Source organism: Peromyscus maniculatus, chromosome 5 (genome assembly GCF_049852395.1).
Source record: "Peromyscus maniculatus bairdii isolate BWxNUB_F1_BW_parent chromosome 5, HU_Pman_BW_mat_3.1, whole genome shotgun sequence".
In the NCBI taxonomy this organism is placed as follows: Eukaryota; Metazoa; Chordata; class Mammalia; order Rodentia; family Cricetidae; genus Peromyscus; species Peromyscus maniculatus.
In genome coordinates this window covers 131,514,253-131,526,021 of record NC_134856.1, presented here as the reverse complement: position 1 = coordinate 131,526,021, position 11,769 = coordinate 131,514,253, and the positions used below count along the sequence as shown (strand labels likewise).

The 11,769-nt window shown below is 40.9% G+C and overlaps 1 pseudogene; it reads left to right on the top strand.

Annotated features, from left to right (window-relative positions):
• Positions 1 to 9,559: 9,559 nt before the first annotated feature.
• LOC102926153 (enhancer of mRNA-decapping protein 3 pseudogene) lies at positions 9,560 to 11,317 on the top strand (annotated as a pseudogene).
• The last annotated feature ends 452 nt before the right edge of the window (positions 11,318 to 11,769 follow it).

Below are 11,769 nucleotides of genomic sequence, written 5' to 3'. Positions count from 1 at the left end.
GTTCATAGCAGCACTATTTGTAATAGCCAGAACCTGGAAACAACCTAGATGCCCATCAACGGAAGAATGGATGAAAAAAATGTGGTACATATACACAATGGAGTACTACTCAGCAGAGAAAAACAATGAAAGCATGAAATTTGCAGGCAAATGGATGGAACTAGAAAATATCATCCTGAGTGAGGTAACCCAAACCCAGAAAGACAGTTATGGTATGTACTCACTCATTGGTGGATTCTAGATATAAAATGAACAATCAGACCACAACCCATAGAACCATAGAGGCTATATATATATAGCATGGAGGTCCGCAGGACGACTGTGGCATATAATAAATTTCAGTTTTACTCAATTATTGAAAAAAACAATAGCCAAATGAATGGAAACACATGAACTATGAACCAAAGACTGAGGGGCTCCCAGCTGGATCAGGCCCTCTGAATAGGTGAGACAGTTGATTGGCTTGATCAGTTTGGGAGGCATTTAGGCAGTGGGACCAAGTCCTGTGCTCATTCCATGAGTTGCCTGTTTGAAACCAGGAACTTATGCAGGGACACTTGGCTCAGTCTGGGAGGAAGGGACTGGACCTCCCTGGACTGAGTCTACCAAGTCGATCACAGTCCTCGGGGGAGGACTTGTCCTGGAGGAGATGGGAATGGAGGGTGGGCTGGGGGTAAGGGGAGGGCGTGGGAGGGGGGAGAATAGGGGAACCCATGGCTGATATGTAGAACTGAATGGTATTGTAAAATATAAAATATATATCACAAAAAAAAAAAAAAAGAAAACAGACTGAGCAAACCACAAAAAAAAAAAAAAAAAAAAAAAAAAAAAAACTCGGTTTCATCAAGCTCCTTCTCAATAAATTGTTTAACACATAAAAAAAAAAAAAAAAAAAAAAAAAAAAAAAAAAAAAAAAAAAAAAAAAAAAAAAAAAAACCAATAGGAAGTGGTCCATAAAGGCCATAGTCTGGGGGAAATAGATTAGGAGAGGTGGAAAGGGATTTAGAGGGATAAGCTATCCCACCCTTTAGATGATTTACCTACAACACACAGCTGTTAAGTAATGGAGTGAGACAAAATACAGACTTTCTTTTACCTATTTTCAAGCATGTATCTTTGCATGCCTGTGTGTGTACATATGCATGTCTTCATGTAAGTATGTGTGTGTGTGTGTGTTTCATGCTCCTATACACACAAGTGAGTACACTTGCATGTACCTTGAACATAGGGAGCAGCCCACTGAACAGATTCATGTAACAGTCCATGATTAGTTGGTCTGAAATGCCATATTTGGTCCTTCAGTTCTGTGACTATCTCAGGTATCATTGTAGTTCAAGCATTTCTAAGTTTTATCCAGTCAACCTGTCCAGCAGTACCATGGTTGAACCAGATTACAATTAGGGTCCTTCCAATGTGATTCTTAAAAAAGAAAAAAGAAAGTTTTCTTCATTTTACTGTGTAAAACATAAAGCTGCTTCCTGGATTTAGATGAGCCCAAAATCGCTTACCTTTCTGACCCATGACATTATTGAAAATGTCAACCTGCCTTCAACTCAGTTTTATTTTGGAAAGTCCTGCACCCATAATTAACTCAATGTCATGTACCAACCTCCTGCGGTATTTGTGAAAGTAAATAAAGAGGATTTTTTAATGGAAAAAAAAAAAAAAAAAAAAGAAATGGAAGAAAAAACGAACAGAAAATGGGAAGAAATCAAAGAAAGCCAAGAAAAAGCAATTAAACAGATGAAAGAAACATTCCAAGATCTGAAAAAATGAATTTGAGACAATAAAGAAAACACATGCTGAGGGAATGCTGGAAATAGAAATCCTGACAAAATGAACAGGAACTACAGAAACAAGCATAACCAACCGATTGCAAGAGATGGAACAGAGAATCTCTGACACTGAAGACACAATAGATAAAATAGATTGTCAGTCAAAGAAAACAATAAAGACAAAAAAGTCGTAACACAAAACGTCCAGGAAATTTGGGACACCATGAAAAGACCAAACCTAAGAATAATAGGGATAGAAGAAGGAGAAGAATACCAACTCAAAGGCACAGAAAATATATTCAACAAAATCATAGAAGAAAACTTTCCTAACCTAAAGAAAGAAATACCTATGAAGATACAAGAAGCTTACAGAACACCGAATAGGCTGGATTCAAAAAAAAAAAGTCCCCTTGCCACATAATAATCAAAACACTAAACACACAGAACAAAGAAAAAATATTAAGAGACACAAAGGAAAAAGACCAAGTAACATATAAAGGCAAACCCATCAGAATAACACCAGACTACTCAATAGAGACTATGAAAGCTAGAAGATCATGGACAAACCTCATGCAGATACTAAGAGACCACGGATGCCAACCCAGACTATTATACCCAGCAAAACTCTCAATCAACATAGGCGGAGTAAACAAAATATTCCAGGATAAAACCAGATTTAATCAATACCTGTCCACAAACCCAGCCCTACAGAAAGCACTAGAAGGGAAAATCCAACCCAAAGAAGCTAAACACATCCATGAAAAAATCAAGCAATAGATAATCCCACACCAACATACACCACAGAAGGACAACACAACACAAACACAAAAAATAACAGGAATTAACAATCACTGGTCATTAATATCCATAAATATCAATGGTCTCAACTCACCTATAAAAAGACACAGGCTAACAGAATGGATAAGAAAACAGGACCCATCCATCTGCTGCATACAAGAAACACACCTTAACTTCAAAGACAGACACTACCTCCGAGTAAAGCTCTGGGAAAAGGCTTTCCAAGCAAATGGACCTAAGAAACAAGCTGGTGTAGCTATCCTAATACCTAATAAAATAGATTTCAAACTAAAATCAATCAAAAGAGATCAGGATGGACATTACATATTTATCACGGGAAAAATTCACCAAGATGAAGTCTCGATTCTAAACATTTATGCTCCAAATACAAAAGCACCCACATTCATAAAAGAAACACTACTAAAGTTTAAAACACACATCAAACCCCATACATTAGTAGTGGGAGATTTTAACACACTACTCTCACCAAAAGACAGATCTACCAGACTGAAACTTAACAAAGAAATAAAGGACCTAACAGATGTTATGACTCAAATGGACCTAATAGATATCTACAGAACATTCTATCCTAACACAAAAGAATATACCTTCTTCTCAGCACCCCATGGAACCTTCTCAACCACATGCTTGGCCACAAAACAAATTTCAACAGATACAAAAAAATTGGAATAACCTCCTGTGTCTTATCAGACCACCATGCCTTAAAGTTAGACCTCAACAACAACAAAAATTATAGAAAACCCACAAACTCGTGAAAACTGAATAATGCCCACCTGAAACATCAATGGGTCAAGGAAGAAATAAAGAAATTAAAGATTTCCTAGAATTCAATGAAAATGAAAGTACAACATACCCAAATTTATGGGACACTATGAAAGCAGTGCTAAGAGGAAAATTCATAGCTCTAAATGCACACATAAAGAAGATGGAGCAATCCCATACCAATGAACTAACAGCACAACTGAAAGCTCTAGAATAAAAAGAAACAAACTCACCCAGGAGAAATAGACGCCAGGAAATAATCAAATTGAGGGCTGAAATCAACGAAATAGAAAACAAGAGAACAATACAAAAAATCAATGAAACAAAGAGTTGGTTCTTTGAAAAAAATCAACAAGATAGACAAACCCCTAGCCAAATTAACCAAAAGGCAAAGAGAGAGCACCCAAATTAACAAAATCAGAAATGAAAAGGGAGACATAACAACAGACAATGAGGAAATCCAGAGAATCATCAGATCATACTTCAAAAACCTGTACTCCACAAAAATGGAAAACCAGGAAGAAATGGACAATTTTCTGGATAAATACCACACACCAAAATTAAATCAAGACCAGATAAACTATTTAAATAGACCAATAACCCCTAAAGAAATAGAAACAGTCATCAAAACTCTCCCAACCAAAAAAAGCCCAGGACCATATGGTTTCAGTGCAGAATTCTACCAGACTCTCAAAGAAGAACTAATACCAATACTCTTCAAAGTGTTCCACACAATATAAACAGAAGGAACACTACCAAACTCTTTTTATGAGGCTACAATTACCCTCATACCCAAACCACACACAAAGATGCAACAAAGAAAGAGAACTACAGACCAATCTCCCTCATGAACATTGATGCAAAAATACTCAACAAAATATTGGCAAACCAAATCCAAGAATACATCAAAACAATCATCCATCACGACCAAGTAGGATTCATCCCAGGGATGCAAGGATGGTTCAACATACGAAAATCAGTCAATGTAATACACCATATAAACAAACTGAAAGAAAAAAAAAACCACATGATCATCTCCTTAGATGCTGAAAAAGCCTTTGACAAAATCCAACACCCCTTCATGATAAAGGTCTTAGAAAGATCAGGAATACAAGGAACATTTCTAAACATAATAAAAGCAATTTATAGCAAGCCAACAGCAAACATCAAATTAAATGGAGAGAAACTCAAAGCCATACCACTAAATTCAGGAACATGACAAGGCTGTCCACTCTCCCCATATTTATTCAATATAGTACTAGAAGTTCTAGCTAGAGCAATAAGACAACAAAAGGAGATCAAAGGGATACAAATTGGCAAGGAAGAAGTCAAACTTTCACTATTTGCAGATGATATGATAGTATACATAAGTGACCCCAAAAATTCTACCAGGGAACTCCTATAGCTGATAAACTCCTTCAGTAAAGTGGCAGGATACAAGATGAACTCAAAAAAATCAGTAGCCCTCCTATACACAAATGATAAAAGGGCTGAGAAAGAAGTCAGAGAAACATCACCCTTTACAATAGCCACAAATAATATAAAATACCTTGGGATAACACTAACTAAACAAGTGAAGGACCTTTTTGATAAGAACTTTAAATCTCTAAAGAAAGAAATTGAAGAAGATATCAGAAAATGGAAGGATCTCCCATGCTCATGGATAGGTAGGATTAACATAGTAAAAATGGCTATCTTACCAAAAGCAATCTACAGATTCAATGCAATCCCCATCAAAATCCCAACACAATTCTTCACAGACTTGGAAAGAAAAATACTCAACTTTATATGGAAAAACAAAAGACCCAGTGTAGCAGGAATCTCAAAAGTTCTTATTAACAAATTCAAACCCGAGGCGAGTTATTGGGGTCCATGCTGGTAGATCAGAGAGACAGAACGAGCCACAGCTAACCTCACCTGGTCAACTTCTCAGCTGGTCTTGTTTCCTCAGACTGGAAGCTTCTGTGTCCTCATCCCAATGGCTCTCAGCTGAATTACTGAATTACTGAATTACACAATACCACCACATTTCCTCTCTTTTTGTCTAAAATTAAAAAAGCTTATAACTAATACAAGAAAAACTATCCAATAAGTATATACAATATATACAGCCAAAAATTACATTAATGATATCTAGTCTATTAACATTTGACAGATTCAGATAAAAACTCCATTATATATATTAACAATGTCCAGTCCAGTAACATCTGATAAACTCAGACCAAAAAATTTTCATTACTTATCTTATTTAAAACAAGTAGTTCCTTTTTAAAAGTAGATTCCATAATCTCCCTTTTCATCTTATCATATCCATATTCTCTTTTTTCTTTTCATAATACATTCAGTAGTCTACCTTTTGTCATTTTTATATCTTCCCCTTTTTCTTCAGTGTAGATTCAATGATCTACCTATTTATCCTATTATTTCTTTATCTTTTTTCTCAGAGTAGATTCGATGATCTATCTCATATCTATATTCTCTTTTTCTTTTTGCTTTCTAGGGGTGAAGATATCTTTAGGGAATCTTGAAAAGAAAATTTTGGGGTTAATCATCAAGTCCTGTATCGATTGTCCAGTCTCTGCATAATAGGAAAGTTCAGGGCTTGTTTCAAGTCCTTGTTTGAGTAGTCTGTCAGGCTGGATCATCTCAACTAGTCCTCTCGAAATTGTTCTGACCAGTTTGTAGTCCAAAGTCGATTTTTCCATGGTGTTAATCGGCTTAATGGCTTTATCATAGTCCATGTGGAATCATCGTTGTAGGATCCTGTCATCTTTTTGAAGATTTCAAAGTCACTGTTAGGCATGGTCATGGTTTCCTGCAGACTTTTTTTTTTTTTTTTTTTTTTTTTTTTTGCCTCCTCTGTGGTTTGGAGCAATCATAGTCTGATAAATGTCTGTCTCTCGGAACCATGCACATTCTTCCCTAGAAAAGAAAATCTTCACAACAATTTCTCCCCACCATTTGTCTTGCCAAACTTTTCCAAACTGACCTTTGCCGATGCTTTCTTGTAACACGATGGTCCTGGCAATTCTTCTCTGAACCAGCAGCAGTAAACCCTTCGTCCCAGGTAGCAGCATCACCGCAGTCACCAACATGATGAGAAGGAGCTGGGAACGTGGAGCAGTAGCCACTGCTTCCATGGTCCCACCACTGTTTGTGGCTCAGTTTGGGCCAAAGCTTCTCCCAAGCCTCCTAGGCCGGCCTCAAACTCGGGATCCTCCTGCCTCTGTCTCCTTCAGCAAATCCTACCAGCCAGCGCCACCACAACCGGCCAAGTGTAGCTTGGGCCTGAGCTGGGGCTCACAAAGCCACAGGCAAACAGCTTTTTCATGAATTCGTAACACGAACGTTGGGCGCCAGATGTAGCAGGAATCTCAAAAGTTCTTATTAACAAATTCAAACCCGAGGCAAGTTATTGGGGTCCATGCTGGTAGATCAGAGAGACAGAACGAGCCACAGCTAACCTCACCTGGTCAACTTCTCAGCTGGTCTTGTTTCCTCAGACTGGAAGCTTCTGTGTCCTCATCCCAATGGCTCTCAGCTGAATTACTGCTCAAAAGCCTGAAGCTTAACCAGGCCAAATGCTTAACCAGCCAAAATACTCTAGTTTCTGGTCCTCACGCCTTATATACATTTATGCTTTCTACCATCACTCCCTAGGATTAAAGCTTTGCTTCCTGGCATTAAAGGCGTGAGTCACCATGCCTGGCTGTTTCCAATGTGGCCTTGAACTCACAGAGATCCAGAGGGATTTCTATCTCTGGAATGCTAGGATTAAAGGTGTGAGTGCCACCATTTCCTAGCCTTTGTATCTAGTGGCTGTCTGTTCTCTGACCCCAGATAAATTTATTAGAGTACACAATATTTTGGGGAACACAATACCACCACAACCCAGGATAGCTAAAAGAATCCTATACGATAAAGCAACCCTTGGAGGCATCACCATCCCTGACCTCAAACTCCACTATAGAGCTATAGTAATAAAAACAGCTTGGTACTGGTATAAAAACCGACATACGGACCAATGGAATCGAATTGAAGACCCTGACATTAATCCATGCACATATGAACACCTGGTTTTTGACAAAGGAGCCAAAACTATACAATGGAACAAAGAAAGTATCTTCAACAAATGGTGCTGGCATAACTGGATGTCAATATGTAAAAGATTACAAATAGATCCATATCTGTCACCATGCACAAAACTCAAGTCCAAGTGGATGAAAGACCTAAACATAAATCCAGTTACACTAAACATAATAGAAAAGAAAATAGGAAGCACTCTTGAACGCATTGGCACCGGAGACCATTTCCTAAATAAAACACCAACAGCACAGACCCTGAGCACAACAATCAATAAATGGGACCTCTCGAAACTGAGAAGCTTTTGCAGGGCAAAAGACACAGTCAATAAGACAAAAAGACAGCCAACAGATTGGGAAAAGATCTTCACCAACTCCACATCTGACAGGACTGATCTCCACAATATATAAAGAACTCAAGAAACTAGACATCAAAGTACTGAACAGTCCAATTAAAAAATGGGCTAAAGAGCTAAACAGAGAATTCACAAAACAAGAACTACAAATGGCTGAAAGACATTTAAAGAAATGCTCAACATCCTTAATCATCAGAGAAATGCAAATCAAAACGACTCTGAGATACCACCTTACACCTGTTAGAATGGCTACGATCAAAAACACCAATGACAACCAATGTTGGAGAGGATGTGGAGCAAAGGGAACACTCCTCCACTGTTGGTGGGAATGTAAACTTGTACAACCACTGTGGAAATCAGTATGGCGGTTTCTCAGAAAATTAGGAATCGAACTACCTCAAGACCCAGCCATCTCACTCTTGGGCATATACCCAAGGAATGCTGATTCATACCATAAAGATACATGCTCAGCTTTGTTCATAGCAGCACTATTTGTAATAGCCAGAACCTGGAAACAACCTAGATGCCCATCAACAGAAGAATGGATGAAAAAACTGTGGTACATATACAAAATGGAGTACTACTCAGCAGAGAAAAACAATGAAAGCATGAAATTTGCAGGCAAATGGATGGAACTAGAAAAAATCATCCTGAGTGAGGTAACCCAAACCCAGAAAGACAGTTATGGTATGTACTCACTCATAGGTGGATTCTAGATATAAAATAAAGAACAATCAGACCACAATCCATAGAACCATAGAGGCTATATATATAGCATGGAGGTCCTTAGGACGACTGTGGCTTATAATAAATTTCAGTTTTACTCAATTATTGAAAAAAATAGCCAAATGAATGGAAACACATGAACTATGAACCAAAGGCTGAGGGGCCCCCAGCTGGATCAGGCCCTCTGAATAGGTGAGACAGTTGATTGGCTTGATCAGTTTGGGAGGCAACTAGGCAGTGGGACCAAGTCCTGTGCTCATTGCATGAGTTGGCTGTTTGAAACCTGGAGATTATGTAGGGACACTTGGCTCAGTCTGGGAGGAAGGGACTGGACCTCCCTGGACTGAGTCTACCAGGTTGATCGCAGTCCTCGGGGGAGGACTTGTCCTGGAGGAGGTGGGAATGGATGGTAGGCTGGGGGTAAGGGGAGGGGGTGGGTGGGGGAGAATAGGGGAACCCATGGCTGATATGTAGAACTGAATGGTATTGTAAAATAAAATATATATATAAAAAAAAAAACAAAAACAAAAAACAAACAACAACAACAAAAAAAAACAGAAAAAAAAATCCTGGAACACTTGGTCATGCCAGATGGTAAAGATGCTACAAAGACTCCAGGAATGGATTGAATCACTCTGGAACAAGCTTTAAGAGGTTTCAACTCCTAAAGATAGGACAGTTTGAGTATTGATAGTAATTTCTACAATTACCACCACCCGGCTTGATTGGATCTAAAGGCCGGATGATACAAGCCTTTAATCCAGACCTTGAGGCTGGAAGACACACCTTTAATCTGAGCCCCACCTTCTGCTGGAGGCCTATATAAGGACAGGGAAGAAGGAATAGGGTTCATTCCTTCTTTGCCTGCTTGCTCTCATCTGGTCAGCACATCCATTCCTTCACCGGCATTGGAGCCTACTTTGGGATTTCAGCGTGTACAGAAGACCAGCTGAGACACCCAGTCTTGTGGACTGAACGACTACTAGATTCTTGGACTTTCCATTCACAACTAGCTGTTGTTGGACTGCAGCCTGGTTTCTCTGTGTAGTTTTGGTGCCTGTCCTGGATCTCGATCTGTAGAGCAGCCTGGAACTCACAGAGATCCCGCCTGGTTCTGCCTCCTGAGTACTGGGATTAAAGGTGTGAGCTACCACTGCCCGACCAATAGCCAGTGACTCCACGTCTGGAACATGGCTATGGATTGGCTAGGCAGTATTGTGTCAATCAACTGTGGCGAGAGCTTGGGTGTCTACCAGGGAAGAGTGTCAGCAGTGGATCAGGTCAGCCAGACCATTTCTCTTACTTGGCCCTTCCACAATGGAGTGAAGTGTCTTGTACCAGAAGTCACCTTTTGGGCAGGTGATATTATAGAATTGAAAATTCTGGAGATACCAGGTCCTGGAGACAAGCAGCAGTTTGGAGACCTTCATCAGACAGAATTGGGCCCTTCTGGTGTTGGGTACCAAGTGGGTATCAATCAGAATGGTACAGGCAAGGTGGTCAAGAAGCCAACCTCTTCCAGCAGTACCCCTCAGAACATCCCTAAGAGGACAGATGTGAAGAGCCAGGATGTTGCCGTTTCTCCTCAGCAGCAGCAGTGCTTGAAGAGTTATGTGGACAGGCACATGGAGTCCTTGGGTCAGTCCAAAAGCTTCCGTCGTCGGCACAACTCTTGGTCATCTAGTAACAGGCACCCAAACCAGGCAACCCCAAAGAAAAGTGGTTTAAAGAATGGCCAAATGAAGAAGAAAGATGATGAGTGCTTTGGAGATGACATTGAGGAGATCCCAGACACAGATTTTGACTTTGAGGGGAACCTGGCCCTTTTTGACAAGGCAGCTGTGTTTGAGGAGATTGACACTTATGAAAGGAGAAGCGGCACCCGTTCCCGGGGTGTCCCAAGTGAACGGCCTGCTAGGTACCGCCACGACGAAAACATCCTGGAATCAGAGCCTATTGTCTACCGTAGGATCACGGTGCCGCACAGTGTAAACAAGGAATTCTGCACTGACTCTGGCCTGGTGGTTCCAAGTGTTTCATATGAGCTACATAAAAAGCTGTTATCTGTGGCTGAGAAGCATGGGCTGACCTTAGAGCGGAGGCTTGAGATGACGGGGGTGTGTGCCAGTCAGATGGCCCTGACTCTCCTCGGAGGACCCAACAGGTTGAATCCTAAGAATGTCCACCAGAGGCCTACAGTAGCCCTGCTGTGTGGGCCCCATGTGAAGGGAGCTCAAGGTATCAGTTGTGGGAGGCACCTAGCCAACCATGATGTGCAAGTCATCCTCTTCCTGCCCAACTTTGTCAAGATGCTGGAATCTATCACCAATGAACTGTCTCTCTTCAGCAAGACCCAAGGTCAACAAGTGTCTAGCCTAAAAGATCTCCCTACTAGCTCTGTGGACCTGGTTATCAACTGCCTGGATTGCCCTGAGAAGGCCTTCCTGCGGGATCAGCCCTGGTACAAGGCAGCTGTGGCCTGGGCCAACCAGAACCGGGCACCAGTGCTCAGTATAGACCCTCCTGTGCACGAAGTTGAACAAGGCATCGATGCCAAATGGTCCCTGGCACTGGGCCTGCCTCTGCCACTGGGGGAGCACGCGGGCAGAGTCTATTTGTGTGACATTGGCATTCCCCAGCAGGTCTTCCAGGAGGTCGGCATCAACTACCACTCACCCTTTGGCTGCAAGTTTGTCATTCCCCTGCACTCTGCCTAGAGGGGCTCTGGGCAGCTGGGCCCTGTGTTCCCCTGCACTCCTGCCGCCAAACCCAACAACGGACGCCTTAAGGATGTGAAGCTTTGTGGACCTTGTAGATTATCTTTTGGGTTTGTTTCTTCTGTGAGAGAACAGAACATACTTAAAATTAAAATTTGCCTGCCACCTTCCCTTAATCAGGGAAGGCTTTCCCCCCCACCCCACGCCCCAAAAAATGAGTTAGATGCTAAACGCTCAAATTGAGTGCTCAAGTTCACTTTAAGGATGAGAGAAAAAATGTGGTGGTATGGTGTTCCCCAAAATATTGTGTACCTTAATAAACTTATCTGGGGTCAGAGAACAGAAAAGCCACTAGTTAAGCAGTGATAGCACACGCCTTTAATCCTAGCATTCCAGAGACAGAAATCCCTCTGGATCTCTGTGAGTTCAAGGCCACATTGGAAACAGCCAAGCATGGTGACACATGCCTTTAATCCCAGAAAGCCAGCCTTTAATCCCAGAGAGTGGTGGTAGAAAGCAGAGGGATATATAA